This window comes from Symsagittifera roscoffensis, chromosome 3, assembly GCF_963678635.1.
Source record: "Symsagittifera roscoffensis chromosome 3, txSymRosc1.1, whole genome shotgun sequence".
Taxonomy (NCBI): domain Eukaryota; kingdom Metazoa; phylum Xenacoelomorpha; order Acoela; family Convolutidae; genus Symsagittifera; species Symsagittifera roscoffensis.
In genome coordinates this window covers 83,567,216-83,588,949 of record NC_087064.1, presented here as the reverse complement: position 1 = coordinate 83,588,949, position 21,734 = coordinate 83,567,216, and the positions used below count along the sequence as shown (strand labels likewise).

The 21,734-nt window shown below is 36.8% G+C and overlaps 1 protein-coding gene and 1 long non-coding RNA gene across 2 annotated transcripts in view; one reads left to right on the top strand and one right to left on the bottom strand.

The window, feature by feature from the left end:
• The window catches only part of LOC134842934 (uncharacterized), a 49,173-nt gene extending 40,377 nt beyond the window's left edge, over positions 1–8,796 (bottom strand). The window contains exon 1 of the long non-coding RNA XR_010162572.1: positions 8,619–8,796. This is a non-coding gene — a long non-coding RNA (uncharacterized LOC134842934). The remainder of the gene's footprint in view (positions 1–8,618) is intronic.
• The window catches only part of LOC134842870 (programmed cell death protein 6-like), a 417,453-nt gene that overhangs the window by 356,740 nt on the left and 38,979 nt on the right, over positions 1–21,734 (top strand). The window lies entirely within an intron of this gene.

Genomic DNA, 21,734 nt, shown 5'->3' with positions numbered 1-21,734 from the left:
ATCCTTGTTCGAGGTGTCCTGTTTTTATGCATCACTTTACTTTCAGTTATAAGCTGAGGAGGGACTGCATCCTTGTTCGAGGTGTCCTGTTTTTATGCATCAGTTTACTTTCAGTTATAAGCTGAGGAGGGACTGCATCCTTGTTCGAGGTGTCCTGTTTTTATGCATCACTTTACTTTCAATTTTAAGCTGAGGAGGGACTGCATCCTTGTTCGAGGTGTCCTGTTTTTATGCATCACTTTACTTTCAGTTATAAGCTGACGAGGGACTGCATCCTTGTTCGAGGTGTCCTGTTTTTTTGCATCACTTTACTTTCAGTTATAAGCTGAGGAGGGACTGCATCCTTGTTCGAGGTGTCCTGTTTTTATGCATCAGTTTACTTTCAGTTATAAGCTGATGAGGGACTGCATCCTTGTTCAAGGTGTCCTGTTTTCATGCATCACTTTACTTTCAGTTATAAGCTGAGGAGGGACTGCATCCTTGTTCGAGGTGTCCTGTTTTTATGCATCACTTTTCTTTCAGCTATAAGCTGAGGAGGGACTGCATCCTTGTTCGAGGTGTCCTGTTTATATGCATCACTTTACTTTCAGTTATAAGCTGAGGAGCGACTGCATCCTTGTTCGAGGTGTCCTGTTTTTATGCATCACTTTACTTTCAGTTATAAGCTGAGGAGGGACTGCATCCTTGTTCGAGGTGTCCTGTTTTTTTGCATCACTTTACTTTCAGTTATAAGCTGAGGAGGGACTGCATCCTTGTTCGAGGTGTCCTGTTTTTATGCATCAGTTTACTTTCAGTTATAAGCTGATGAGGGACTGCATCCTTGTTCAAGGTGTCCTGTTTTTATGCATCACTTTACTTTCAGTTATAAGCTGAGGAGGGACTGCATCCTTGTTCGAGGTGTCCTGTTTTTATGCATCACTTTTCTTTCAGTTATAAGCTGAGGAGGGACTGCATCCTTGTTCGAGGTGTCCTGTTTATATGCATCACTTTACTTTCAGTTATAAGCTGAGGAGGGACTGCATCCTTGTTCGAGGTGTCCTGTTTTTATGCATCACTTTACTTTCAGTTATAAGCTGAGGAGGGACTGCAGCCTTATTCGGGGTGTCCTGTTTTTATGCATCACTTTACTTTCAGTTATAAGCTGAGGAGGGACTGCATCCTTGTTCGAGGTGTCCTGTTTTTATGCATCACCTTACTTTTAGTTATAAGCTGAGGAGGGACTGCATCCTTGTTCGAGGTGTCCTGTTTTTATGCATCACTTTACTTTCAGTTATAAGCTGAGGAGGGACTGCATCCTTGTTCGAGGTGTCCTGTTTTTTATGCATCACTTTACTTTAAGTTATAAGCTGAGGAGGGACTGCATCCTTATTCGAGGTGTCCTGTTTTTATGCATCACTTTACTTTCAGTTATAAGCTGAGGAGGGACTGCATCCTTGTTCGAGGTTTCCTGTTTTTATGCATCACTTTACTTTCAGTTATAAGCTGAGGAGGGACTACATCCTTGTTCGAGGTGTCCTGTTTTTATGCATCACTTTACTTTCAGTTATAAGCTGAGGAGGGACTGCATCCTTATTCGGGGTGTCCTGTTTTTATGCATCACTTTACTTTCAGTTATAAGCTGAGGAGGGACTACATCCTTGTTCGAGGTGTCCTGTTTTTATGCATCACTTTACTTTCAGTTATAAGCTGAGGAGGGACTGCAGCCTTATTCGGGGTGTCCTGTTTTTATGCATCACTTTACTTTCAGTTATAAGCTGAGGAGGGACTGCATCCTTGTTCGAGGTGTCCTGTTTTTATGCATCACTTTACTTTTAGTTATAAGCTGAGGAGGGACTGCATCCTTGTTCGAGGTGTCCTGTTTTTATGCATCACTTTACTTTCAGTTATAAGCTGAGGAGGGACTGCATCCTTGTTCGAGGTGTCCTGTTTTTTATGCATCACTTTACTTTAAGTTATAAGCTGAGGAGGGACTGCATCCTTATTCGAGGTGTCCTGTTTTTATGCATCACTTTACTTTCAGTTATAAGCTGAGGAGGGACTGCATCCTTGTTCGAGGTTTCCTGTTTTTATGCATCACTTTACTTTCAGTTATAAGCTGAGGAGGGACTACATCCTTGTTCGAGGTGTCCTGTTTTTATGCATCACTTTACTTTCAGTTATAAGCTGAGGAGGGACTGCATCCTTATTCGAGGTGTCCTGTTTTTATGCATCACTTTACTTTCAGTTATACGCTGAGGAGGGACTGCATCCTTGTTCGAGGTGTCCTGTTTTTATGCATCATTTTACTTTCAGTTATAAGCTGAGGAGGGACTGCATCCTTGTTCGAGGTGTCCTGTTTTTATGCATCACTTTACTTTCAGTTATAAGCTGAGGAGGGACTGCATCCTTGTTCGAGGTGTCCTGTTTTTATGCATCAGTTTACTTGCAGTTATAAGCTGAGGAGGGACTGCATCCTTGTTCGAGGTGTCCTGTTTTTATGCATCAGTTTACTTTCAGTTATAAGCTGAGGAGGGACTGCATCCTTGTTCGAGGTGTCCTGTTTTTATGCATCACTTTACTTTCAGTTATAAGCTGAGGAGGGACTGCATCCTTGTTCGAGGTGTCCTGTTTTTATGCATCACTTTACTTTCAGTTATAAGCTGAGGAGGGACTGCATCCTTGTTCGAGGTGTCCTGTTTTTATGCATCACTTCACTTTCAGTTATAAGCTGAGGAGGGACTGCATCCTTGTTCGAGGTGTCCTGTTTTTATGCATCACTTCACTTTCAGTTATAAGCTGAGGAGGGACTGCATCCTTATTCGAGGTGTTCTGTTTATGCATCACTTTACTTTCAGTTATAAGCTGAGGAGGGACTGCATCCTTGTTCGAGGTGTCCTGTTTTTATGCATCAGTTTACTTTCAGTTATAAGCTGAGGAGGGACTGCATCCTTGTTCGAGGTGTCCTGTTTTTATGCATCACTTCACTTTCAGTTATAAGCTGAGGAGGGACTGCATCCTTGTTCGAGGTGTCCTGTGTTTATGCATCACTTTACTTTCAGTTATAAGCTGAGGAGGGACTGCATCCTTGTTCGAGGTGTCCTGTTTATATGCATCACTTTACTTTCAGTTATAAGCTGAGGAGGGACTGCATCCTTGTTCGAGGTGTCCTGTTTTTATGCATCACTTTACTTTCAGTTATAAGCTGAGGAGGGACTGCATCCTTGTTCGAGGTGTCCTGTTTTTATGCATCACTTTACTTTCAGTTATAAGCTGAGGAGGGACTGCATCCTTGTTCGAGGTGTCCTGTTTTTATGCATCATTTTACTTTCAGTTATAAGCTGAGGAGGGACTGCATCCTTGTTCGAGGTGTCCTGTTTTTATGCATCACTTTACTTTCAGTTATAAGCTGAGGAGGGACTGCATCCTTGTTCGAGGTGTCCTGTTTTTATGCATCGGTTTACTTTCAGTTATAAGCTGAGGAGGGACTGCATCCTTGTTCGAGGTGTCCTGTTTTTATGCATCAGTTTACTTTCAGTTATAAGCTGAGGAGGGACTGCATCCTTGTTCGAGGTGTCCTGTTTTTATGCATCACTTCACTTTCAGTTATAAGCTGAGGAGGGACTGCATCCTTGTTCGAGGTGTCCTGTTTTTATGCATCACTTTACTTTCAGTTATAAGCTGAGGAGGGACTGCATCCTTGTTCGAGGTGTCCTGTTTTTATGCATCACTTCACTTTCAGTTATAAGCTGAGGAGGGACTGCATCCTTGTTCGAGGTGTCCTGTTTTTATGCATCACTTCACTTTCAGTTATAAGCTGAGGAGGGACTGCATCCTTATTCGAGGTGTTCTGTTTATGCATCACTTTACTTTCAGTTATAAGCTGAGGAGGGACTGCATCCTTGTTCGAGGTGTCCTGTTTTTATGCATCAGTTTACTTTCAGTTATAAGCTGAGGAGGGACTGCATCCTTGTTCGAGGTGTCCTGTTTTTATGCATCACTTCACTTTCAGTTATAAGCTGAGGAGGGACTGCATCCTTGTTCGAGGTGTCCTGTTTTTATGCATCACTTTACTTTCAGTTATAAGCTGAGGAGGGACTGCATCCTTGTTCGAGGTGTCCTGTTTTTATGCATCAGTTTACTTTCAGTTATAAGCTGAGGAGGGACTGCATCCTTGTTCGAGGTGTCCTGTTTTTATGCATCACTTCACTTTCAGTTATAAGCTGAGGAGGGACTGCATCCTTGTTCGAGGTGTCCTGTTTTTATGCATCACTTCACTTTCAGTTATAAGCTGAGGAGGGACTGCATCCTTGTTCGAGGTGTCCTGTTTTTATGCATCACTTTACTTTCAGTTATAAGCTGAGGAGGGACTGCATCCTTGTTCGAGGTGTCCTGTTTTTATGCATCAGTTTACTTTCAGTTATAAGCTGAGGAGGGACTGCATCCTTGTTCGAGGTGTCCTGTTTTTATGCATCACTTCACTTTCAGTTATAAGCTGAGGAGGGACTGCATCCTTGTTCGAGGTGTCCTGTTTTTATGCATCACTTTACTTTCAGTTATAAGCTGAGGAGGGACTGCATCCTTGTTCGAGGTGTCCTGTTTTTATGCATCACTTTACTTTCAGTTATAAGCTGAGGAGGGACTGCATCCTTGTTCGAGGTGTCCTGTTTTTATGCATCAGTTTACTTTCAGTTATAAGCTGAGGAGGGACTCCAACACTGGTCGAGGTCCGCCACTAGCTTTTTTGACGTTGTCGGTCGCGCCGATGTTAATTGCGCGACCAAAAACCAATAGTCTGGACACAATTTTATCTCGCTCGCGAATGTCAAAAAATATTCGCAGACTGAGTCTGGAATTAACGTATCTCGGTCAAAAAATTTAGTCGCGGTCGCAACGCTGTCGAAAAATTATTCGAAAACTTAATCAATAAAAAGGACCGAACTTCTACAAGACTCGCGGCACAATGAAAACTGAAAATAACCTCCCTGATTGGTCAATCACTGGTCTAACCAACTTGTTATAATTAAGAAACATGTCGCTGTGTAATGCATGTACATCCTTGGAACAGGCTAAGTCCGAATTCAAGAGAAAAATAAGCAAGAATTGTGAAACAATCATGATCAGAATCGAGTTATTTCTTAGTATCTCAAAAAGCTGTATCAGCAAAGCAAATCAAAAACTAAGTATGCTAGGTTTGAATTTTTGGTATTTGAAATAACTCAGCTTATTCGCCGAAAAACATAGTCAATAAATTATTTACGGAAGGAGGCAATAATGGCGGCGCTCTTTTTGTTTCAAACCTCATCAAGAACTTCCATTGCCGTCATCAGGCTTTAAAAAGAAAATGGTTTGTTCCGTCTTCCTCATATTTGGCTGATCAATTATTAATAAAACCTTTTATTGATCACGTTCAGCTGTTCACTTTCCAAAATTTAGGAACTACAAACAAAACTAACCGAACCACATAAATGTTTCCCAAAATCTTTAGAATCTTGGAACGGCTGAGTTTTGAAATCTAACTGAGGAAAGCGAATAAATTTGATGGAATTCTTTTGTTGTGCCGGCGATTTAGAAGGTCTTGCCACCGTTTTCAAAAACTCCATCGACTTTTTTATTCTGCAATATTGGTGTCAGTTCTCCCAGGATACAAACATTTTCTTGCGCTTCTGTGCCTCAAAAATATTCTGAAAGAATTCGTCCTGAAATGCCATTTTTGAGTTTTTATTAAGGTTAAATAGATTTTCTCATTTTTTGCTTGCTTCTTTTCAAATTTTGTGTACATTGAGGACAAAGGCGCTTTTTGATCAGTTATACCGTCGATCAGGCAACGATAGACGTCGTGTCGTACGTTAGGGATTTCTCGTGCGGTAAACTAGCTAAATTTCCCAAACGAATTAACTTTTCCCGAGATTTTATAATCTTTTTTTTAATTGAGTTGTTATCCTGTTTTTCTTTTTGTAGCTTCAGGAGGTCAATGTGAGACTTAGTTTAAAAAATGCATGCAGCCATGAGGGTCTCGAAGACTGCAGATGGTCTCGTTGATTACAATAGTTCAAAAGTTCCACTTGAAAATTATAGACGTAAAAAACGACCCTGAGTCGCAAAAAAATGAGCTTCGTTCAGCACAATAACTCACTCTGAATGTAGAGAAATGGACTATGCTAAGATAGGGTGAATAGTTTTTCATAGATCCTCTCTGTGAATCGCAGAAGCCAAACTTATGATTATCACAACTATTATTATGATTATTTCGATTCTGATTATAATTGTTATGAATATTATGATGAATACTACTATTATTATTATCATGATTACATGATGATTATTATTATTATTACTACTTTTAAGATTATTTTGATTATTATGATTTCTATTATTATTAATATTATTATGATTATTATGATTATTATTATTATGATTTTTATTATTACTATGATTATTATTATTATTATCCTTTTAATTATAATGCTTATTATTATCGTTCTGACGACTGAAAATGGGGAGGAACTTTGTATTCGTGTGTGTTTTAACTTTTTTCTTTCTGTTTTCTTGCAAAATCGTGTGCCTCAAATAATTATTGGACTCGGTTGAGTCATATATCATACTGAAGCCTTTTTAGTCGTAATTCGAACCCTTTTAAAAATTCTCGAAACTTTTTTTTGGTGTCTAGAAAAACCGGTTAGAAATTTTTGATTTTTTGTCAATTTTCGAGCGAGTACAGTGATCGAGTAACGTCTGTTATAGATGAAAGTTAAAACTTTAGGCTGAAAAAGTAGACTTTACCGAAAAGAAGCTTCAGTTAACTCTTCTCTGGCAAAAAAATAATAAATTTCAAAAACATTTCAAATTTTTAGTGCAAAAAAGTGAAGAAAAAAAAATCGCAAAATTTTAAAATTTTTCAATTTGTTTTTTGAAGCCAAGTGGATTTATTTATGCCTAATTCGCTGATTTTCTATGCGTTCGTATAGTTGTATTATCACATGACGTACAAAAAGTTTACTAACTTGCACAAAAAGGAGTTCTTTTCTTAAAAATGTGGTCGGAACATTCTGTGCTACTTGCACAGCAACCGGCTATCCTTGTTAATATTATTCTTAATTGTTCACCGAGAAGTTCAAAAGAGAAGTGAAAATTAGTTAAAATAATGATTTCCATCTTATTAACTCAATGGAGGCGCAATTTACCTGTCTAATGGAGCTCCATTTTAAGAATTTAAACGATAGTGCAAACAATTCAGTTTATTGGTTTGCATGCTAAGAAGGAACGCAGATCTGCTGCTACTGCGTTTTGTGAATATGCAATCAATTTTCATATTCATGATATAGATCATTGGCGCCCAGGAATTTTTTTAAAATTTGATTCACTTGTTTTTTCTATTAATCATTGCACCCATCTTTTACGAGGAAGGAAAGCTGTTCCAAATGTCCTTTTAAGTAACCCAATGGGCTCACGTATAAGCGAGTATTTGTATCGTGACAGGAATTTAAGCAAATTCTTTTCTAAGGGGGAGGAGAGTCCTCACGTAAAGCAAAAAAAATAGAATGAGTGTCCTTGATTTTTTGAAAAACCCATATCCGTAAACGACAAAAACTTTTCTACCCACATAGTAGAAGACCACTACTTAGGATCTTGCTAAACTTAGCTCAAAAGCAAAGAACATGATACATAAATCCTTCTAATTTCAAATTTTGTGGTCCTAATTATTTTTCCTGGTTATACATATTATTCAAACTAATTGGCACTATTTGTTCAAGCAAATGAACTTCCGACCTGCAAGAGGTTTTTTGGTGAAGTTGGAATGAAATTAAATGATATATAATAAGAATTGACCGGAAATTTTGGCAGCGCAGCTTAACTGTTGGCAGCAATACACTATGACTTCAGTTTTTGCTAAGCTTCAAAGTGAAAATTAAATAATTTGAAAACAATCTTCACGGTTGGCGGCCGTTTCTGGGCAAAGGCATAGTCAATGATGAGTTTGTAAATTTTGAGAAAAGAAATTGAAATTGGTGGGAACTTAGTGTCTAAAAATATAAATAATTCCAAACGGAAAAAAAAATGAAACTTACGCTGCGGAAACATTTCAAATTCAAACTCGGCGGGGAAAGCTACGTCGTGTTTCTCAAGAGGGCAATGGAAATGCCAAAGAAAAATACCAGTTAAGTCCTAAACTAATTTTTTTTCGTGTGAGTTCCAATTAATTGCTTGGTGCGGTTTTGCAAAAAAGTATGGCACTGTGAGCGATGTAATAATTGCCAATTATGAAAACCATTGGTTTGATTTCAACTCAAAATTAGCCAATAGAGAAGTAGAATGAAAATTTTTTCTATGTTTTAACAAAGGATCAAGGTACAAAAACTTCCGGTGGTTAACCTAATTAATCACCATCGATATGTTGATGAGACTAAATTGTACCTGCAAGTTTACTTAATTTTTCACTAGCTTGATGAAGATCTGCAGGTTAGCGAGGTATTGGAAAAATAAATAATGAAAATGTTAGAAACGGCGAGTAACACCAACTCAACTTTAATTATTTTAAGCAATTTATGCGTCTGTAAAAGAATTTATTTTGACTATTCTAACGGACGACTCTATTCTCTGCCTGTATAATTACTGTTTTTCTTTTTAGTTCTTCTACTAACCTTAATTACGACGTTTGGAACCACTCCCAGAACTAGCAATTTCTCGTTAGTTTGCACAAAGCGGCTGGGTTAATATTTGAGCTAGGTTCACCAAAAGGGTCCCACGTTATGTTACGCGCTGACCTGGAATTGTAACAACAGCTTATTTGGACTTTTGAGAATAGTGGAATAACTAAGCGAGAGATCGTTTGTGATTAACATGCAAGGATTCCGTTACAAGGAAAACACTTTTGTAGTTGAAATAAAAGCAGTCTAAACTTCAAATTATAGCAACACTTTTCTACTAGTGAATTTCGATATGCTACCATAGCTCAAGCTAAATTTTACTACTTGATTTGAAAATTTACAAACCGTCTGTTTTGGGAAAACACTGATTAGCTTCACAAAAAAAAGGCCACAATTAATCTTGATCATAGAAATCCTGGCGTCCTTTTTTACGCAAAACGAAATGAAAAAATAGATTTTTTTAAAGTATTTGAATCAAAAATTGAATAATAAAAATTCCGATTTGTGTCTGGTTTAAAACCAATACTTCAAAAATTACACCAATTGCGAAAAACTTTAGCCCAATTACTCATGAATCAAGATGCACTGAAGAAAAAAGTTTTTTTTTGCTTGAAAAACTAACAATTATTTCACTAAAATCAACACTCTGTGAAGGAATTTCAATAAAAATTTTATCATCTTTTTTTTTACTTTTAGTTCTAATTAACTTAACTATTGAAATGATTATAATGAATACTATAAAGTTTAGATTGATTTGTTTGATGATTTTTACGATTACAATACATTTATGATGCTTGTTATGATGGTTATTACGATTGTAATTATGATTATTAAGAATATTGTTCCGATCATTGAAATTGATTGTTTTTTCTTTTTTTTCCACAAAAAGTTAGGTAGCACAATTAATTATTGGTTGAACAATGTTGAATTGTTACATTCGCCCAGACATTACACAGTAATGGAGCGTAAAAAAGTACCTATTGACGACGGGTTGACGTCAGTATATTTATTCCTACTCGTTTTTAACCGTCTGGACCTAGCCAGTTGCTTTTCTGGTCTGTCTAAGAGCTAAGAATGTGCTAGCATTTTAAGGGCATCAGCCAAACGACTTTTGATCAGCTTTCGTTTACATGCGAAAACAACCACATAGCTTGGTCGCGGATCATCAGACTACGTGTTTAATGTTAGAAACACGGCTAGAAAACCACAATTAAATGTGTTTTTACTGACAGTTATAAACTAAATATTCAAAAAATGGATCGACTCTTTCCTCGACTCTAACTGCTTATGCTCTGGTATACTAAAAAAATTGGATTAAATTAAATAGGTTCAGGGCATTACAGCAGCTAAGGTATATAGTTAATGTCTCTTATAGTCCTCGTTATCTCTCTGATTTCGTGGCATGATAGGGTTCGAATCCGTCCCGAATTTCCCCTCTATACAACCTTCTTTCGACATGCACCTTATCGTGTCTTGTTGTCACGATAAGAGGCTTCGTTTTCTCTTTTATTTACCTACCTTGCAATTCGGTTGTAACCCGGTTGTTGTGTTTTTCCTTCTAATTTTTTGTCAAAATAATCGTTTTCGCATTTCTCAGAAATGTTCTAGCCCAAATATAAGTTTCAAGAACATTCTGAACCTCTTTTTCATCATAATTCCAGTACAAACGCTTTTAAATGTGTCTCGTGCATGCGTCGGAAGTTTCGACTGTGCCAACCCCGGGGACTGGGCATATACTCCGTTCCCAAACAATATCGTCAATTGCTTGTGTTGTTTCTCTAGGGTCTTCACGCAATCCAGACCTCCATAGATGTGACCTTCCAGTCCACAGACTTCTGTCAGACAGCTACCACGTTTGAACCAGTCCTCTGGTTCCCAGCCAGGCAACTCTACTTTCTTTGTCTTCTCCGTTGCTCCTAGAGACTGTCGTCATCAAATTATAGATGATGCTCAGGTCACGCAAATTACAATCTGAGTTCAGTTCCCTCTGCACGTCTTGTGTCGCACGCAATATCGAATTGGCGTTAGGAATCGGACACCATGATGGTTTCATTAGTTCCCACACCACCATCAAACTCGTTTTGAGCAATTCGTCCGAAATCCCAATCCAAACTCCACTCGGTTGTCAAATTTTGGCACTGAAGTTGCGGTCACCCTTTCCTCTAAGACTAGTCCCAGCTTGGTCTGCTCATTAGTCGCGCTTGTTATCGTTGCAATTCTTGACATCCAAGTAGTATAGATATACGACACTGGGATCGGGGGGGGGGGGGGGGGTGATCCCTACAGGGATCGTTGGGTATAGATTATACCTAATGATCCCTATGTAAATATTTATACCTAATGATCCCTATGTAAATATTTATACATAATGATCCCTATGTAAAATAATTATACCTAATGATTCCTATGTAAAATATTTATACCTAATGATCCCTATGTAAAATATTTATACCTAATGATCCCAATGTATAATTTTTATACTTAATGATCCCTATGTAAAACTTCGGTAAATTATTGAGTATTCCCACTGAACGTTGTGGAAACGGGAATGGAATTAAGTTTTGGTCGGTGCATGTTTTCCCTTCTAAAGTTTGGGGGTATTGGCTTGTTTACATGTAAAAGGACGTTATATACCTATTATATGTAATAAGAAAGCACCAGATTTTGGCAGCGTAGCTTAACTGTTGGCTGCGGTGAACGATTTCCTTCAAAAATGCATGTTTTATTGCTGAATCTCGAAGAAAGGAAAATTCGTCAATTGCGGCGGCCGCCACCTCTATTTAGACAAAAGCTAATGATCAATTTGACCGAAATAAGAATGAAATATTTCTTTAAACCAAATGAAAGTAAAAAACAAAGAAAAATTATGGAACACTGAAAACTCTAAAATAATGAAATTGGCTTGAAAATTTCGACATTTCCATTTTCCGTGTCTACAGGAGACTGAAAAATAAACGTCTGAAATCTATGACAAAAGCTTTGATTTTATAGAAAGGTTGAAGGAGCTAATAAGTTGAAGTGGGTTAAGATCTTGAAGAACGAGAACACTGATGAAAGCCAAAAGTGCCCAGAAATATTGTCAAAACTTGTACCTAACTTGTTATTATAAAATTGAAGTGGAACAAAATTTCTTGGGGTCCGAGTAGAGGAAAACGCATGGCGCTCGACTCTCAGCCGAAAGGCACGTTTCGAAACCCGTCCGGAAATTGTACTGAAAGGAGGCAACAGTTGCTGGTATGGTGATATCCCCCCATAGATCGATTTTGTATTTTTTATAGTAATCTAACTTCTCGAATTACTGCTATTCAGTTAAAAATTGGGTAAAAATGTCAATTACTAAAAAATGTAGAGTTTAAAATGAAATTGAAAAGTGTACAAAACAGACATATTAAATAGTTAGTTAATGGGTAAGCATGTGAGTTAGGAAACGTTTCAAAATATGATCATTTATGTAAGCAAAATCAGAAGCATCACCATTAAAGTTTTTATCATAAATCAAATGTGCAATATAAATGCAAAAAGAACCGAACATGGTAGAGTTTGAGTCTTGTATGGGAAAGTTTGTCATCAATTCAGTCACCTGATGAAAATTCTCGTTCAATCGTTTATACAGATTGGTGTACTGCCAAAGAGGAAGACCGAGAGTATCAGCAAAACACAAAACATTTCTTCTGTTGCAAATTACTATCCAATGTGTCCCCGGAGAATCTGATTTTGAAGTGTTCACAATCATAAAGATATTGTTTGGGATGTGAGGTGGAAAATTGTCCGCTGCAAATACTCCAAGAAACTTATATTTCAGATGTTTACAGTTCTGAATGAGATCCTGCAACTGGATTTCATCCATTTTTAGACGGTCGAAATTGGAAGGACGTTCTTTGTAACTTTGCGGTCGGAGGTAATAAATACATTGGATGAGCGTATACCCCAAACAAAAATTTCAAGGTTTGCTGTCAACGCGTTTGAGAATTGAAGATCGAGTGAAACTGAGCAGTTAGTAAGTTCTGGATGCAAGAAGTCATGAGCTGCCTGCTGTGTGCTAGTGAGATCAAAACACATAATAAAGTGCTGTTGGTAGTTATCCAGAGTGATTCCCAGCCCGCAGTGCAACAAACCTAGCGCTGATAGTGTGTTGAAGAAGAGACGTTTATGATCTTGTGTACTGATTGGTGTACATGCTATTGGTAAACCGTTCCGTCTCAAGGTAACTTGGTCCAATCCAAACTTTTGATAATGAAAAGGATTTGTTCGGTTTGTTCCTAGAAATGCATTATTTGTGTTCAATGCTATTATAATTTGTCTCACCGGTTCACGAGCAAAAATGTCTTCCTGTTGCCAGCTGCGCTGACCAGCTGTTGCAAGAAATGTTTTTGTAAATTCTTCTTGAAATGGGTAGTTCGCAGGAGTTTTGAGCAAAGTTGATTCAATGGCAGAGAGCACATGGTCGGTCACAGTTATTTTTCTAACATATAGGTTCGCTTCGAGTATTTGCAGCTTGTAATGCTTGGCAGCATCTTCAGAAATAATGAGAAAGTCTTCATGAGAACGTCTGTAGGAAAGTCTGAGGGTAACACCGCTCAACACATGTGAAAAAATTAACTCCAGCGGGTCCATAGGACCAAATTTCCCTCGATTCACGGACCAATTCTCGTTGAGATGTGAAATCAGCTGCATCTATTGCAGCGGGATTGTTTTCAAAACGATATCCCTGACACTTAAGCCATGAATCCTTGGCTCCTTTGCTGTTAGAAAATTCTGTTCCAATAAAGCTTTTATGGGCAAAATTACTATTGGCATTTGAGATTTTGAGTCCATTAGCAGAGAGGGTACAGTCAGAGAAAAAGGAATACAGGGAGTTGTTTACGAGGAACGGTGAATCAGACACAGTAGGATCAGTGTTGTCGTATCGCAGATCAGCCCCATTTGATTGCGTTACTTTGCATCGTATTTCCAAATAATTTTTTTGCAGGTCAACAAAAATATTACGGTCACCGGTGATTTCAAATTCAAGCATTGGTCCATTAGGTGAATAGACAGGTCCAATTTTTTGATCAAAAGCGTTTTCAAAAGTAATCAAAAGAGGTTTTTTTCAAACAAATCCAGAGAGCTATGGGTAGCTTCATTGGGTAACAAATTAGCGATCATTTTTTATGTTTGAGAAAATATCTGCTCGACTTCTCACTGGTCTGGTTTTTCTTCGAATGGTTGTTTTTCTTTTTCGAGCCCCTACTGACCTTCTTCTTCGTAATCCATTCATTAATGTCTTTCGACGACGACGTCTACCACCACCGAGTTGTTTTCTTGCAGTTTTTGTGACAGTATTTTTCAATGCTTGTTTAGGAGACTTCTTTTTCATAGCGACATCAATTAGTTCTGGCGCTGCACTCATCAAAAGTTCTCTGCCCAGTTTTTTCGCAGCCGGTAGAATAACCCGTCATGGAAACGGTATAGCAACACGACCAATACCAGCAGCCAAAGCGCCAAATCCACTGCCGCGTTGTCGGTAGTGTCCAGAGAAATGAGGAAGCGAAGCTTGCTTTGCATAATATTGTTCCATTGATTTTCAATCAAAGCGCTTGATTTTTGGAGTCAACACAACTTTACCAGTTCCTGCAAAGGGCACTAGTCTTCCAGTTTCTGTGCGCAACTGTACCGATATTGATTGTACAGATGAAGTGAATAATTTTTTGTAGTCTAAATTAGTGAAGTTTTTTTGATGATTAGGTTCAATGCTGCAGGCACTACCGTTTTTGATGCGTCTATTTGAATCAATGACGCGTAACAATGGGGCCTTTGCATCACCAACAGTTTGGTGTTGAATAATGTCAATATAGACAAAAATTAGACTTGTCCCACTTGATAAGTCATATGGGAATTGAGATTCGTACAGTTCAATTCCCTCATAAGATGCATCGAAGGAGGGTATCATTTTGTAACCAATGTGATATTCACCGTTCTCATCAAGCTTTGAATTGTAGCCTAACAGACTGGGTATTTGGTGACTTGGGAATGAGATTCCTTCATTTGCGTTCATCCAAATGCTCATGCTATTCGTGATTTCTTGAGGACTCGCATCAAAATGAATTTTGTCTTTGAGTTTTGTTTTTATATCATTAATCAATTGTTCTAAAAAAGTGTACTCTCCTGATTTGATAAAAACTTTTTCGCCATAGTAGGGTCTGGAAATTGTATTCTGATTGTCAGCGTTGGATTTACTGGCTACTACTTCGGATGCTCTGAAGTACGTAAATTCCTCATCAGTAACAATGTTTAACTTTGTGGGGAAAATTATTTCTGAGAGAGCAACTCTCCAATCTCCGTCTAAAGCTATTTCTTCTTTACAAAAATTTCTAAAACTGGCCAAAGTGTTGTCTGGGAAATAATCCATTGATGCTGTTGAAATCAAATGTACAGTAAACTCATCACTGCCCATTTTCGTTATAATCAGCTTTGTTTCCAATTAAACTAAGTTCTTTTTCATAAAATGTTCCGCTGATTTCTTCCTTTTCCGCATCAATGAGACTGTATGTTGGAGGGTTTACAGTAGGAATGGCAACTATTTCAAAAACTTCGTCTGTAAAAATCTGCTTGTAACCTTTTCTAAAAGGCAAGTCAGTCTTCGCTATTTGCACATAGTCACCAACATAAAATTTTGGTTTCTGTACCAACTTCGATGAACTGTTTGCAATTAATGAAACTAAAGCAGGTACATGTTTTCTTGTGACCTTGTTTGGAGCCAATTTTGTTACTCTATTAACGCGTGAGTTAATCGTTTGAACAAAACTTTGTAATTTTTCAATATAACTGTAAGTCCATTCAAACTCCAAGTATTTGTACATAATACTTTTCAGCGATCGAATGTTTCTTTCGGCAAACGCTGATTTTTTTTCACTGTGAGTATTGTATTTGATGATTTCTCGTTTAGTACATAACTTTTCGAACTCTCCTTTAAACTCGGTGCCTTTGTCAACCCAAACTTTTTTTGGTTGTTTTGTTTTGATCCTTTTTTTGAAAGCTTCGGTTGTTTCCTTAGCATATTTGGTCTTCAGGGGTTCCACTCGTAAGTAGCGAGAGAGACAATCGACAGCAACTAACAAATATCGTACCCCCGGTTATATTTAGCCAATTTATCAACATAAGCCAAGTCAAGAGACCAAATTTCGTTGATATCGTTAACAATCACTTTTAGCCGAGGATATGTTTTACGAAACAATCCATATTTTGTATGTGATGATTGAGATCTCAGAAATTTTTTAACATTTTTTGGTGAGAGTTGACTAGCATTTGTTAAATTTTTAACGCTACCAAATGCAGCTGGACCTTTCGTGTAGAGTAATTTGAGTTTCTTTTCTTCACTGATAGTAGGATTTCCATTCTTTTGTTGACGTCGTCGCAAACGATTCTTTACTGGTTTCATAGTTTTTATCATCGTCGTCATCGTCGTCGTTGGTGGTGGGGAAAATTCTTTTTTCTGGGTTTTTCTTTTGTCGGATTGCTTGGTTTTGGGTTTGAGAGTTGTCGATCGAGTCTTCGAAGAGGAGGGTTTTGATCTCTTCGAGTACTCAGTTGTCGGGTTGTCGTCGGAGACGAAGGAGGAAGAAGTTGAGGGCGTAGCTGCTTCGCTCTTAAGCGAGCGGAGAATCTGTTTGGCATAAGTGTTGGACACTAAGCTAGGATCAAGATTCAGTTCTTTCAAAATTTGTCGATAAAAAACACCCTCAAGTTTTTTTGTGTTTTGCTGTGTATCGTACAAAAAAGATTCAATTTTAACGAGTGTTGGTTTTCCTTGACTTAAAACATATCCGTCAACGTCTAAAGTCAAGGATTCAACTTTGAACAACTGCTTTAGCACGATGTTTGCCCTTTCCAATTTATTAGCTTCCAATAGCTCTTGAATGGATTCCATAACCTTTCGAAACACTTCAGCGGTTTTTCCATTACTTTTTTCATCGTTTGTTTCTGTTCTCTTTGAGCTTGTCTGCTGCAGTGAATTGTATGATTCAAAATTTTTTTCTGCTTCATCATCACCATCACTAGTGAAATTAGTAAGTGCAGATAAATTTCTTTTTCGAAGATTTGGTACTACATTACTAAGGGTTAAAGGAATAGGAGATGTTGGGTTTAATGGTGCTAGAGAGTCACGGCTGGTATTTCGTTCTCGAAATCGTTGTATGTAATTGAGCTGAGATGATTTGTCGTTAATTAATGGATTATGAAGCATTTGAGATTGTGGTGCAGTTTTTTCATCTGGAGCATATGTTTTTCGAGGAATGAGGATGAATTCTTCAGCATACATGCCTGAGGTTCTAGTTTTTCAGATAAATGTAACACGATTCTCCAATTGATTTAACCAGTGAAATATTGTTTACCAAAACTTTTCGTTTTTCTCGGATACTAAACTTAGGGTCAACAATTTTTCCAAATGGTATTTTCTTACTCTCGATGAAACTTTTGTTAGCTGGAACATGTCCCAAAAAAACATTCACAAAACAATCGCAAAGAAATCTAATAAAATTTGAATCAGCTCCTGTCAAAATTGATCTACAATGGCGACTATTGAGCATTTGCTTCAATATACATAATTTTTTTTCTTTCATTTTCAAGAGATGTGATAACTGCTTTTGAGGATGGTAAATAGAAACTGGTTGGTGATGGTGGAACTATGTTTGACGAATAACGAAGACATTCTGAAGTTTTGGGATCCAAGTCTATCGACAGATGACCGAAATCTTCTTTCGTTGCCAACTGATACGCATGACGGAGGAATTTTGCATTATTCAACTGTCTGCCTATATAATCAATTTGTTGAATGTCTCGAGGTGATTTGAACAAAATTAAGTGAGTTGTATTCAAATCTATTGTACGTGATTGCTTACTTTGCTGAAATAAATTGTGCTTGACATAAATAACATGAACATTTTTATGTCGGCCTGCTGTTGCTAATTTAACAAACTCTTTTTCATTAAAAATTTCTTCACAGGTATCATCAAAGACAATCATACAATCCCGTAAGTTATTAACAATTTCAAAGCTGGATAATTTTATAAATTCAATATCAAATTTGTTGTAAGAAGCAAAGGAACGGTATTTGGGTTGATCGTGAAGATAAAAATAAAATATATTGTTATACGATGGATAGAATCTACCTTTGAGAAGCATTTGAAAAATTAAATCAGTTTTGCCAGATCCCGAGGGACCTGAAACGGACATAAACAGACGATCTTTTGAAGAAATGATCTTATTCATTATTTTAACTTGGGATTGGGTAACATGTAACCAACTGTACTGGATAGTATTGAAAGCCAAATGGCAGTCTCGTCACAACTAAGATTGTAAAAAGACATTTTTGAAATAGATAAAGAGAGCAAAATGAAAATGAAACAGACTTGTGTGAAAAAGACAACTTCTGCAGACGGAAGAGAAACAGAATTACAAAATTTCCAAGATCTGTTTTCGTGAGATAAAAACTGTTCGGCACCACCAATGTCTACAAAGTCGCAATCATTGTTCTTGACAGTGGTGGTTTCTTCAATTTCCATGTTTACTGGAAGACTTTTTTTGCTTATTTGTATCAAGGTTGATAGTTACAACTGCATACCAATCGCCTTTTTTTCCCTCTGATCTATTGCCGTTTGGTTTGTATTTTATTATATATCGTGCTATTTTTTTTCTGTCAGAAGTAGCCGAACAATTTTTTCTACGTTTCCGGTACTGATTTCGTCTAATAACTCTTTTGGTAAATTCTCACCTGTTAAACTCACATTTTGTGTGTTTTGTTTTGGCGAAATGATTTTTTTGAAATTTTGAATTTTCAAACACAACATGTTAGCAACTAGTAATCACACAAGATCAAAAGAAAATGAAAACAATCAATAATTATATTTATTATGATTCACAAAACTTGGCATATATATGTGATTCGTCATTTCGGTTCAACAGGCAAATCAACTCCTCGTTCAATGATGAAAAATATTTTGTGAATTTGTCATGGTTACAATTAGATTTGAACTTTACAACAAAATGAGCAGCAACTCTGATAGTGGCTTGAACTAAATGTATTTCCTCAACGTTATCAGTTTTGACTAATTCTTTCAGTTCAGCTGGAAGCTTATAGTCATGCAAATGGATTTGTCTTCTCTCTCCCAGCTGAGGTTGCAGCCCTTCCAGGTTGAGATTGAACAACGGAATTGACTGGCAAAACTCCTGCAGTCTGGACGTTGTACAGGTAAAAGTAGTCAAGAACTGTAAAAAATTTCCGTAAATTATCGATTTCGATATCGTTCAGTGTAATTTGTTCGAGTTTTTGCAGGAGAGGTTTTCCTCGACAATCTAATATGCCTGTCCGCGTAAGAGTAACTTTAATTCTTGGTGTTAAACTGTTTTTCAGGACTCTGATTAGTCATTGAAGCGTAAACCACCAAATTTGGAGATGTTTGCAGAGTTGTTTGCATGTTTGCAAAGTTGTTTGCATCATTGGACAGTTCATTTTGTAACCAATCGAAAAAAAACTTTGGATTTTCTACGGTACAATGCTTTAATAATTGATGCGAGGGAAGTAAATGAGAATGTCGTTTGCAAATATGTTTTTCTTGACCCAATAACTGTTCAATCTTTGGGCAGCCAATATCTTCCAAATTTGTCACGGGTAATTTCAAGTATTCAGCTAATAAAACAGATTTTTGTGTACCTTTAGCAAAAAAATGGGAATCTGGGTTCCTCAAACAAATGCTGTCAAAAATTTGATCCAAGCAAGAGTAAGGGTATTCACCTTCGTCCCAACGAGGTCCGTGTAGAAATTTAGATACCCAATTGTACGCTTTTTTCTCTTCTTTTGATAAATTGTTAAATTGAACTGGTGGTAGAAAATGAATTGTATCAATTGTATAAGCAGAGCAAACGGAATGTTCCTTTATGATCAAAGGTTTCTTGCCACATTTAAATCCTTCAATATCTAAAATATTGAGATGGTTGAAAAACAATTTTTTAGTTTTCTTTCTTTCGGTTAACATGACTTTCACTCAACATTCCAACAAACGAAATAACTTTCGTTTGAATGTTTTAAGAAATAAGCAAAACGCAATACCTGTCACGTGACCCAGGTAACAGTTTTTTATTAAACAAGGCAAAACATATGCGTACCCAGGACCGGTATGATTTTTTTCTTGCAAATATCCTGCTGCGTCATGCAAAATAGCATGAATTCTAAGAAATTTGAAATGTTTCAAGTGTTTGTCGAGCGACGAATTGTCTATTCCAATTAAACCACCATATGGTCTGTTTTTCAAAACAAAATCCAAATTAATATCAGCATCCAAATACAAACAAGTGGCTAAAAAATACTGAAATCTGACTGATTTGTCTAAATATTGTGATTTTAAGTCTATAAAAATTTCATGAATGAGTTTTAAATCGAAAGTTGAAATCATGTTTACTGAACTCAATATAATAAAAAAAAATTATGAAAAGTATCAATTAAAACTTAACTTTTTCTTCAACAGTAAATTTAACAAATACCACATCAGTATCTACATCAAGTTTTCCATATCCACTTGTCAAAATATCCATTATTTTACAAAAAGCGGCAGAATGGGGTCCATTAATTAAACTTTCAAATCTTTTCAAAGTTTCTGTATTCATCTCATCTGTTTGAACATGTCTGCTTTCTGTATGTTTCTTTGAAACTGAAGTCGAAATTCTTACGGATTTGCTTGACGTCGACGATGCAGCAGGCGTAACTGTATTATCAATTCGTTTCTGTCCCCGGAGATTTCTTGCAAACGTTTTGATTTGGTGAAGTTTGTTTGTTAGATGATGTTGCAGAAAGCAATAAATTGGGTAAACGTTTTTTGATTGCAGTGAAATCTAACAAATCGAGATTGGCTGCAACAGGTTGTGCTGAATAAGTGAGAGCTAGTTTAAGCTTGTCAAATAACTCACCGTTTCCTTTGACATCTTTAGCAGGAGAAACTAAGTATTTGAAGCAAGTGAAAATACAAGGAACACTGAAACATTTTTGGGAAGGAAAAAATTGGTTTAATTGTTTCTCTGAATCTACTTGAACCAATATATGGTAAAGAATTTTTTTTTCATTCTCGACTGAAAAAGGGCAATATTCAGATTTGAAGTGGCTTCCAAAAGCATAATTTTTAAAAGTAGATAAATTAGGAATTTTTTCAGTGATAACAAATTTGAAATTTGGTTGAAATTTTCAGGTAACACAACTTCGAACATAGCTTCTGCCATTTTGTAAAGGAAAATTAATTCGAGTCGTGCTTGAAATCGTTTGTGTTTGAGGAAAGTTGAGATTTCCTGGCTCGTTTACAGTTAGACTGTGGTTTGTCTTTGTTTTCAACAGTATCAGACATTTCACTTGTTTGCGCTCGGATTGACTTTCCCGACTTTAGTAATTTTGAAAATTCTTCGCTGCTTAAGGAAATTCTTTGTACACATTCAAATTCAGCGCCTTCAGTTGCTTTTTTGAAAACTTTCAGGAATACATAAGTTCCAGTTTGGTCATATGTTTTCAATGTAGCACGCACTAATCTTTTACTGTTTTCCGAAATATCAAAATAGCAATCGCCAAAATCTTTATCTGCATTTGCTGTGGTGCTTGTTTTGGTTTTATTCATTGTAACGAGTAAATTTTCAAAGTAACTTGATTCAAAACTGAATTGAAAGAAATGAATGGTTTCGATTGATTGTATATGTCTGCAAAAGAAAGCGTTGTATCTATTTTAATTTATATACACATGTACTGTATATCGCAAAGATATTGGATTGCAATTTAGTTCAAATGGATAAGTATTTTGTGCATGTACAACTGAAAAGAATTTTAATGGGTGTTAAAGGTCACAATGCTTAAACGTTATTTTTGATACAAGCTATTTGTTTGAATGCAATTTAGATAAACATAGAATACCACGCAAGGTAACATAAATATTTTACACGCCCTTCCTTATTAAACTGATCAAAAACTACATAGGAGGTCTTGAAATTTCTAATTTTAGAAGAACCAATCCCTATTTTAATCTCTTGAGGCGTTTTCACAATTCATTTCAGTTTCATTTCTCTCCGCGTTACGTTTGTCCTTTTCTTCCAATTTTTCTTCAA